The following is a 9,239-nucleotide window of genomic DNA, read 5'->3' as shown; positions in this document are numbered from 1 at the left end:
TCTATCTAGAGAGAAAACAAGGGGGAGTTCACATAAACAAAAAAATATTCCTCAATTCAATAAGTATAAAATGCATTGACTCATACAATACCTCTTCGGTGGGATTATATTCTTTGTCACTTGCCCGACGTCGGCTCGGAGGCTCGCATATGGAATAGAGCTCGGGTTGTGATACTAGCTTTCATTGCTGCTGGAGGAGGACGTTGGGTGCAGGCTTGGGCTCCTATCCGTCTCATTTTGTGCCAGGGTGGCATCTAGTGCTAGCATCTTCTGTGCTTTTGGTTTCTAAGGGGGTGACAGTCCTCTTCTGCCCCATGAAAATCAAGTGTAGTATATTCTGTTCTCAATAGAGGAAAGAAAAGGAATCAAGGTTAAGAACATGGTAGCATCAGTCTAACTACAAACTTGCACCTTAAAGTATTCAAGAGGAAAATAATTGTTTGATTGATTGCTTGATTGTTTATGAGAGCTAATACATAAGAGTATATGCTATATATGTATATGTATACAAGTATATACAATAAAATACATAGAATAGAGAAGAAAGGAAATAGAAAAGGAATAAGAAAATGGAAAAGGAAGCTCAGATTATGTGCCATTGTACATAATAGATTAGTCATAATCTGTGCTCACATAATTCAGATCAATGATCACTGGTGGAATCAAAACTCGAAGGTGTTTGTAAAATTAAAGTATCTAAAGAATGTTGATGGAGGACATGCGGTTCTTGTTCTACATATTTGCCTGAATATATCGATTGCCTGCGTTCAGATTTATAGATACTAGACCTAACACACATTAGGATAGAAAACTGAAAAGCGCACGTAGCCACTTGAGCCAGCAATTCCAGAAAAAATGTGACAACTCAAAAGGATGACACCTCCCAACATCTAGCACTACAGATTGATTCGAGGAGCAATCAAGTAAAAGATTATTCGCTCAAGCTTAAACAAAAATCAGATCCACTGGGGATAACAGCCATAAGCAATAGCAACTGACAAGTGCAAGTCCTTAAGCAATCAAGAGGGTTACATATGCTAGATAAATTCAGATCAATGATCACGGTGGAATCAAAATTTGATGGAGTTTGTGAAATTTTAGCATCTCATTGAAATCAACAGGGTTCTTGTTTTCCTCAAATTATCAAATTTTCTCGTCCAATCTACAGATGCTTGACCTAACACACATTAGGAGAGAAACTGAAAAGCGCAATTCCTAGGGAAACCTATATGAAGCGGACAAATCCTCCTAACAAGGACAAATCCTCCTAACATCTAGCACTATGGATTGAACATATAACTGCAGCTAGAAAAAAAAACATATAACTGCAGCTAGAAAAAAGAACATAACAAGCATACATACACTACTAGGTAATCACAAAAAGTTCATAACTGCAGCTAGAAAAAGGAACATAACAAGCATACATACACTACTAGGTAATCACAAAAAGTTCATAACTGCAGCTAGAAAAAGGAACATAACATGATTTTAAAAGAGATTAACAGCAGATTATAGAAGATAATTGAGTAATCATGTGTACTTGCTAATCTAAACAGGAAGAATGAAAGATGATAAACAAACTCTCAGATTTTCTGCAACAAATGGACCTAGGACACATAAAGTCCTGCCCCCTAATTATTGCCAGATGCACATCACAAATTGGGATGAATCTAAGCCTTCAACTAGTTCAGAACCTATATACCAACTGTAGTATAAAGATTAAAGTGGACAGTGCTGCTATTCTATTCCAAAGAACAGAAGTTCAGAGGGTAAAACCATATCAGAACATCCACAGAGCAGCAGCTCCTCACTACATTCATCGACCAGAGACTGAACAAAAGTCATGTAATACATCGATCACAAATAAGCAATGCGAACCATCAGCAGCACCCGTTCATGAATCAACCAAGCAAAAACCAATATCTAGAGAACTACACAGGATGAACTAATGTACTCAGATCAATCCCAATTTTAGTGTGGTAAAATCATCACATAGCATTTCTCATCCAATCAAGCCGTCCAAAATTAACAGAGAGAGGGAAAAGGAGTTAAACCGAGATACTCACAGTGAGATTCGCCTTAAAACAAAATCAATCGAGGCAAGGCACGATGCGTCGGGGAGCTTGGAGGCCGGGTGGCGCGTCGGGGAGTCAGAGTCCTGGTGGCGTGTCAGGTATCTCGGAGGCCGGGCGGTGCATCGGAGAGCTCAGATCCGGGGAGGAGAAGATCGGGGAGGTGCGGGTAGGAGGAGACTGGGAAGGAGGAGGTCGGGCGGCGCATCGGGGAGTCGGAGGCCGGACGATGCGTCGGGGAGCTTGGAGGCTGGGGGCACGCGGCGCGTCAGAGAGCTTGGATCCGGAGAGGAGAAGACCGGGGAGGCGCGGGGAGGAGGAGACCAGGGGGGAGGAGGCCGGGTGGCGCGTCAAGGACGAGGAGGCCAGGCAGTGGAGAGGCTCTGGGTGGCGGAAGGTGGCGGCAAACCCTAGCGCAGACGAGTGGAGCAGGGCAAAAAGACTTAGGCAAAATGAGAGGGGTGCGCGCGGGGACTAGCTAGGCCTATATACATATAAGTCATAGGTGATGGGTGATGAATGTCACATGTCATATATAAGTATCACTCATCACTTATTGTAAATAAAAGGTGATGAGTTAATAATATCACACGACACCTTTTAGTAACAATAAGTGACGGGCTACATTCATCATCCGTCACCTATAACTTATATGTATATAAGCAAATTTGACATTAATATTACAAATTAAAATTTAATGTTAATATTACAAGTTTGATATTAATATTATAAGTTTGACATTAATATTACAAATTTGACATTAATATTACAAATTCAAACAACTTGAAACCTAAAATTCAAGTTTGACATTAATATTAAATTTTGACATTAATATTACAAATTTGACACTCAAATTCAATTTGTTGTTTTCGTGCTTTCTTGATATGGATCCCTTCATTATGGTCGGAGCGCAGGTATGGAGTTTTCTCGGTCGGCGAAAGGCGTGGCACGATTGCAGTAGCAAAAGAGGGGATTTCATTGAATTGATTGAACTCCTCCTCATCAATGACGTTTGCAACTTCGACAATGTGTTTTTTCCCAGTGAGAACCACATGACGTTTCTTATTTCTTGTGTCAGTCACATAAAAGACTTGGCGACCATCTTTAGCTAGAGGTCTAAGCCCCACCCGACCCGTTAGGTCTCCATCCGTCTCGCCTCGGTTGGGGCAAGTCGGGGCCGGGGCACCGGTTAGGGCAGGGCAAGACGAGGCGGGGCACCAGTCAGGGCGGGGCGGGGACGGGTCAAAGTCTGCCCCGCCCTGCCCTGCCCCGCCCCGGAGTATATGTTATATGCACATTTATTGAGTTTATTAAAAAATTTATTATCCTTTTGTAATGAAATTTTTAGTAGATTAATACATATATGTAATTATTGTTATGTTATGTTAGGTCTTGTGAATCTTAGATGCTGCTTTTTATTGATTTGTATGTTGTGGTAGCTATTACCTCATAATTAAACTTGATCTAGAGCTTTTAACGACTTTAATTGGGGTGGGATGGGGTGGGTCGGGTCAAAGTCGGGGCTCCACGGTGCGGGGCGGGGCAAAAAAAAAAATCGCCTAGTCTCGGGTCAGGGCGGGGTGAAGTGGGTCTGGGCGGGGGACATGCGGGTGGGGGCTGGTAAAGGCAAAACCTGCCCCGCCCCACTCCATGTAGATCTTTATCTTTAGTGAGTACAAAGGGTTCAGACTTGTATCCAACATGTTTGAGATCAACACTAGTGAATTCATACTTGTCATTAATGACGCCCTTTGCCCCATTTACCAACTAACATGAAAACAGGGCTACCTTGAATCCCAAGTAGTTCAGCTCCCAGATCTCCTCTATTTGACTGTAGTATGTGCCTCTCTGCATGTCATTGTCATAAGCATCTATACGGACACCACTGTTCTAGTATATGCTCTTCTCATCTTGGGCAATCGTGTAAAATGTGTATCCATTTATATCGTACATTTAATATGTCATAATTGTGTATATAGGGCCTGATGCTAGTTTTTTTTATCAGAGCATTTATAGGAGTACTCGATTGTCTGATTCGATCTCGGAACCAAGTGGTGAACCTTTGCATATGTTGCCTTGCAACCTAAGCTTCGGTCTGCCTTGGATTCTCTTCAAGTAGCATATGCTTGTGCTCATTGACATATGGGCACACTTTGCTCATTTGTTACAGCACGAGAAAATGAGCTTGGTCATATACCTTCAGATCAGGAGTTATTGCCATCTTCCCCAAAACCCCAACACCTGCGAGCCTCTCCTCATGGCGAGACTTAGGCACGCCAATTGGATTATTTGGGTCAATGTAATTAACAGACCACTTAAATGCCTCCTTTGTCGCGTAACCCTGCACGATGCATACCTCAGGAAATACTTGATTCCTTGCGTACAACTGAGAACGCCCATATATCTCTCGTATGAAAACATATGATGTAGGAACACAGAACCAAGGTAGTGTATCTCCTTCACAGGGTGAGCAGTGAGATGTACCATAATATCAAAAAAAGATGGTGGAAAATACACCTTAAGAATACATAGAGTCTCAAAGTGTCTTTTTTCTAGATCCTCCAGCGCGTCTAGATCGAGCACCTTTTGTTCAGTTGCATTGAAGAAAAAACACAGGCTCAGGATAGCCTCGTGAACCTTAATTGGGAGGATATTTCTAATAGCTATTGCAAGAAATGACATCATCATTACATGGCAATCATGGGACTTCATCATGGCGAAATTCATTTTCAGCTCTTTCACCGAAACAAGTCTTGAGATGTTGAACGAGTAATCGGAGGGAACTTTCACATTGTGCAAGAACTCGCAGAATTCTTTTTTCTCTTTTGTGGAGAGGGTGATAGCTACTGGGGTAGATATTTTCCTTTATCCGTATCATGTGCATGGAGCTCCAACCTTAAGTCTATTTCTTCAAGGTTAGCTCGTGCGTTCTCATGATCCTTTTATTTTCCCTTCATTTGGAGCAATGTACCGATCAGACTATTACATATATTTTTCTTTACATGCATGTTGTCGATAGAATGACGAACATCTAATTTTTTCCAATTCTCTACTCGAATAGTATTGATTTCTTGTTCCACATTCCTAATTGTTCATCATCCTTGGAGGATCATTCCTTGGAGCAATGTTCATCATTCTTGTTCAACCTCAAACTGCATATGTCATCTAAGCAATGGGGGCAAGCTTCACATTTTCTTTTGCACTGACCTGACAAGTTACGAAATACTAGCAGATCATTGATGGTGACGAATAGCATAGCGTGCAAGGTAAAGTACTATTGTTTATGCTGATCCCAAACCTCGACGCCTTCCGACCAGAGTTTTTTAAGATCATCGACTAAAGGCCTGAGGTACACATTGATATCGTTGTCATGTTGTTTTGGTCCTGATATCAAGATCGACAACATAATTTATTTTCGCTTATTACAAAGCTAGGGTGGAAGGTTGTAGATCGATAATACAACAGGCCAGGTGCTATATGAAGTACTCATATTACCGAATAGATTCATACCATCTGTGCTCAAAGCAAACATAATATTTCTCAATTCTTCAGCAAATCAACCAAATGTGGAATCAATGATTCACCACTGAGCGGAATCCGTCGGGTGTCATATCATTGTGTCGTTCTTACAACCTTATTTATGCCAACGGGCCTTCTTTCTGTTGGCAAACATACGCTTCAGATGGGAAATTACAGAAAAATACCATACCACCTTCCTAGGACCACCTTTACTTTTCTTACCTTCATCCCCGTCACCACCATCATTTCTATGCTTATATCGATGGGTTTCACACACGGGGTTGATCCAGCTCTGCATACTCTCCAGGAAAAAAAGATACAATACTGCTTACATGCATGTATTTTTTTCTAATTGTAGTCCTAAATGACAAATTATTTTCTTCGCATCGTAGACGCCCTCGGGCACCAAGTTTTCCTCCAGTAACATGTCCCTTAGCAGATCCAACAATGCTTTAAAACTCTTGTCAGTCCAACCATGGGTTGCCTTCAGCTATAGAAGCTTTAGGTTCCCAAATATCCGCATGTACTTCTCCTGAAATTCCTGAAATTTAGCAAACTCACCATTGTTATACTCGTTTTACCGCTCGACATCCTGCATCATCTGGTCCACATTCTCTACAAAATCTTTGAGATCATTATCATTCAAACCTAATATATCCTCATCCCTGAGATCATGATCCATTTCACCGGGTGTAAGTCCTTGATCCACACTATCGGCATAGAGGGTCTGATCCATCTCTCCCTCGTTAAGGCTTTCCTCTCCATGTTTGTTCCAACATGTATAATTCTCTTTAAATCCACGCATGACCAAGTGTGCGTGGATGTTGTCTGGTTTCGTGAACTTTTTATCATTCCCGCAATCATGACATGAACAATATATTATCGTTTTATCACGATCTTTCATATCCGCCAAGGCAGCACTCATGAAATGCTTCACCCCGCTCAGGTACTCCAGACAAGTCTGGGTCTCAAGTTACATCCAACTTCTGTCTGTTATCTACAATTAATGTAAAAACATTCATTCTTTATTAACAGTTACCTTAATTTTGTTGTTAAGCATGCGATTAAAAATTTCATATAATTACACTGGATCTGTGGCATCTCGTGGTAGATTAGGCAAACTTATATCAAATCTAACATAAATACAACTCATTTGTACTAAGATTTTAGATAAAAATGAAAATGGCCGATTACAACCCAAAACACAACAAATCTATCAGATATGGATTAAAGGAGGAGGAGGAAAGGGGGATATGCAAACTTTCAAAGACCTAATATCAATTCAAACTTCAAATCAACAAAATATTAAAGAGTCTTCAGAGAAACCGAAGAAAGCCAATTTACTGTGCGCGCACAGTGCTGACCAGTCTGGGCGTGCACAGTAGCGCTCCAGATCTTATAATAGAGCTAAGTCATAATTGACAGGTCATAATATGACACATCACTTATTACTTATGTAGGGAGACCCGTCACTTATGACTAGTGCGGGGAGACCTATCACCTATGACCAGGTCATAAGTGATGGGTGTAGTTATAACCCGTTACCTATATCATAAGTGACGGACAGTATTATAACCCGTCACCTATGACCTAACAATCAGCGACGGGTATATGTCTGGTCCCAACTCGAGGTTATATAAGTGACGGATCGTATAATGACCCGTCACTAAATCATCTCTTCTTTGTTCATTTTTCACATAGTGTACATGCATGCAGTAGTTATGCTAGTAGCTAGTTCCGGCGTGCATCCATGGGTGCGTGTGTATGTATATACACACACATGTAGAGTATGGCATGTCATCGGAGTCCATGCTATGTATATGTACCTGTTTGGTAGAGCTATTTCTGATCTAAATTCTCTGGAAGAGTGATTCTCTAGTAGTTTTCTAAGGATAAATTCTACGAATGAAGTGATTTTGTATAGCAAAAGAATAATGGGAAGCTACTTTTTTCAACTTCCAGCATCTAGTTCATTTTAGGGAATCACTCCGACGGATTTTACTCTAAAAGCTAAAAACTAAAAACTATTGTTTGATAGAGCTCATCCTAATTCCACTTAGAGAGCTACTTTATGAGCTCTACCAAACATATCCTATATATAGCAAAAGCTGCTGATAATGTCACACAGTGAGTGACCCAATATACTTGAGATACACTAGACGAACTGTGGAACTGAGACTGAAGCAAACTTTGACCACTCACTCCGCTAGGAAATGCAACTCCAAATATCTTACGCATGTATGGCTATTTTGGTTGTCATTTTCTCTCACCTGGTACTTATTCGTTTATTAATTCTCTCATCTATCTATAATTTTTTATATATCTCTTTTAATATAAATCTCAATACAAATAAATACTCTGATAAACCATATGTTGATATAGCCTAGTGAAATTTTGGTGTTCTTTTCATGGCCCTTGAGGACGCCAGAATTCTCCTCACAACGGTTGGGTTATGATCTTCCTTTCACACACTGAAGCATGTTGCCACGGCCCATCCGGTTCTGATCCTACGTGTGTCGGTCAAAACTTAACCCAAAAAAAAAAAAAAAACTGATACAACGGACACACGAGTTTGAGCTGGAGCTGGGACAAATCAAAGATGTCAGAGTGATGCATTTTATTCGTATTTATAGTAAAAATAAATATATAAATTATTTTTTATTTTAACTTATAAAATTTATATTCAGTATGAATTTTGGAGTTGAAGTTGTACCAAACTCCAATGGAAAAGTGATGAATTATAAAGTTCTCGGTATTCAAATTTCTTCTATGGAAAAATGATCAATTATAAAGTTATGATCTCATCGATAGCTGTAATTTTTATATAAAAATTATTTTCATCCGAATTTATATAAAAAGTTATATATTTTTAAAAATATTTTATACAGTAAGGTAAATCTGTTGCCCGATAGATAGTTATCTCCCCTCAACCAGCGACAAGTCATCTATACCGCTGCGAATGATGGCATTGCCTTGTCATCCTTTTTATTTTTATATTTTTTCGATTAAAAAATTAAATAAATAGATTCTGATAAAAACAATTACAAAACTAAACGCTTACCATCCTCTCAACGGTTAGACCTTACCATCGTACAGGCTCTTACCGTTAGACCTTACCATCGTACAGGCTCTTACCGTACTTTCAAGCGGCGGGTAGTATTACAGGCCTCGGTAAGCACAGTATGTAAACAGTAATCCGTGATGAACAGTACTCTGAAGTTCAATTTTCACTCCGATATTCTCTATTCAAAACAGTGATGTTCTATTACTCCAAAAATTCTAAAACTTTTTGTACGTGTTCCATAATTCATGTACAACCCATTTTAATTGAATTCACGAAAAAATCTTGTATATAATTTAAATTAAAATTCTCCAAAAAAATCTACTTTTATAACTTCTAGCAATTGTTAGGGCTCAAATAAATTTTTAAAAATCTGGTAAAATTCACTAATATTCTTCTTATATGATGTGATAATTTCTAAATTATTTTCAGCCCTATATTATATGGTAAAAAAGTGGATTCCTTTGTAATGCACCATTTATATGTATTTTTATAATTTCATGTGATATTCTTCTTTTAACTTAATTTGAATTCAAACATATATATACCTACTGCTAAAAATAATTTTAGAAATTATCTCATCACAT

This window comes from Phragmites australis, chromosome 11 (assembly GCF_958298935.1).
Source record: "Phragmites australis chromosome 11, lpPhrAust1.1, whole genome shotgun sequence".
Classification (NCBI taxonomy): domain Eukaryota; kingdom Viridiplantae; phylum Streptophyta; class Magnoliopsida; order Poales; family Poaceae; genus Phragmites; species Phragmites australis.
This window is presented reverse-complemented; position numbering follows the sequence as displayed.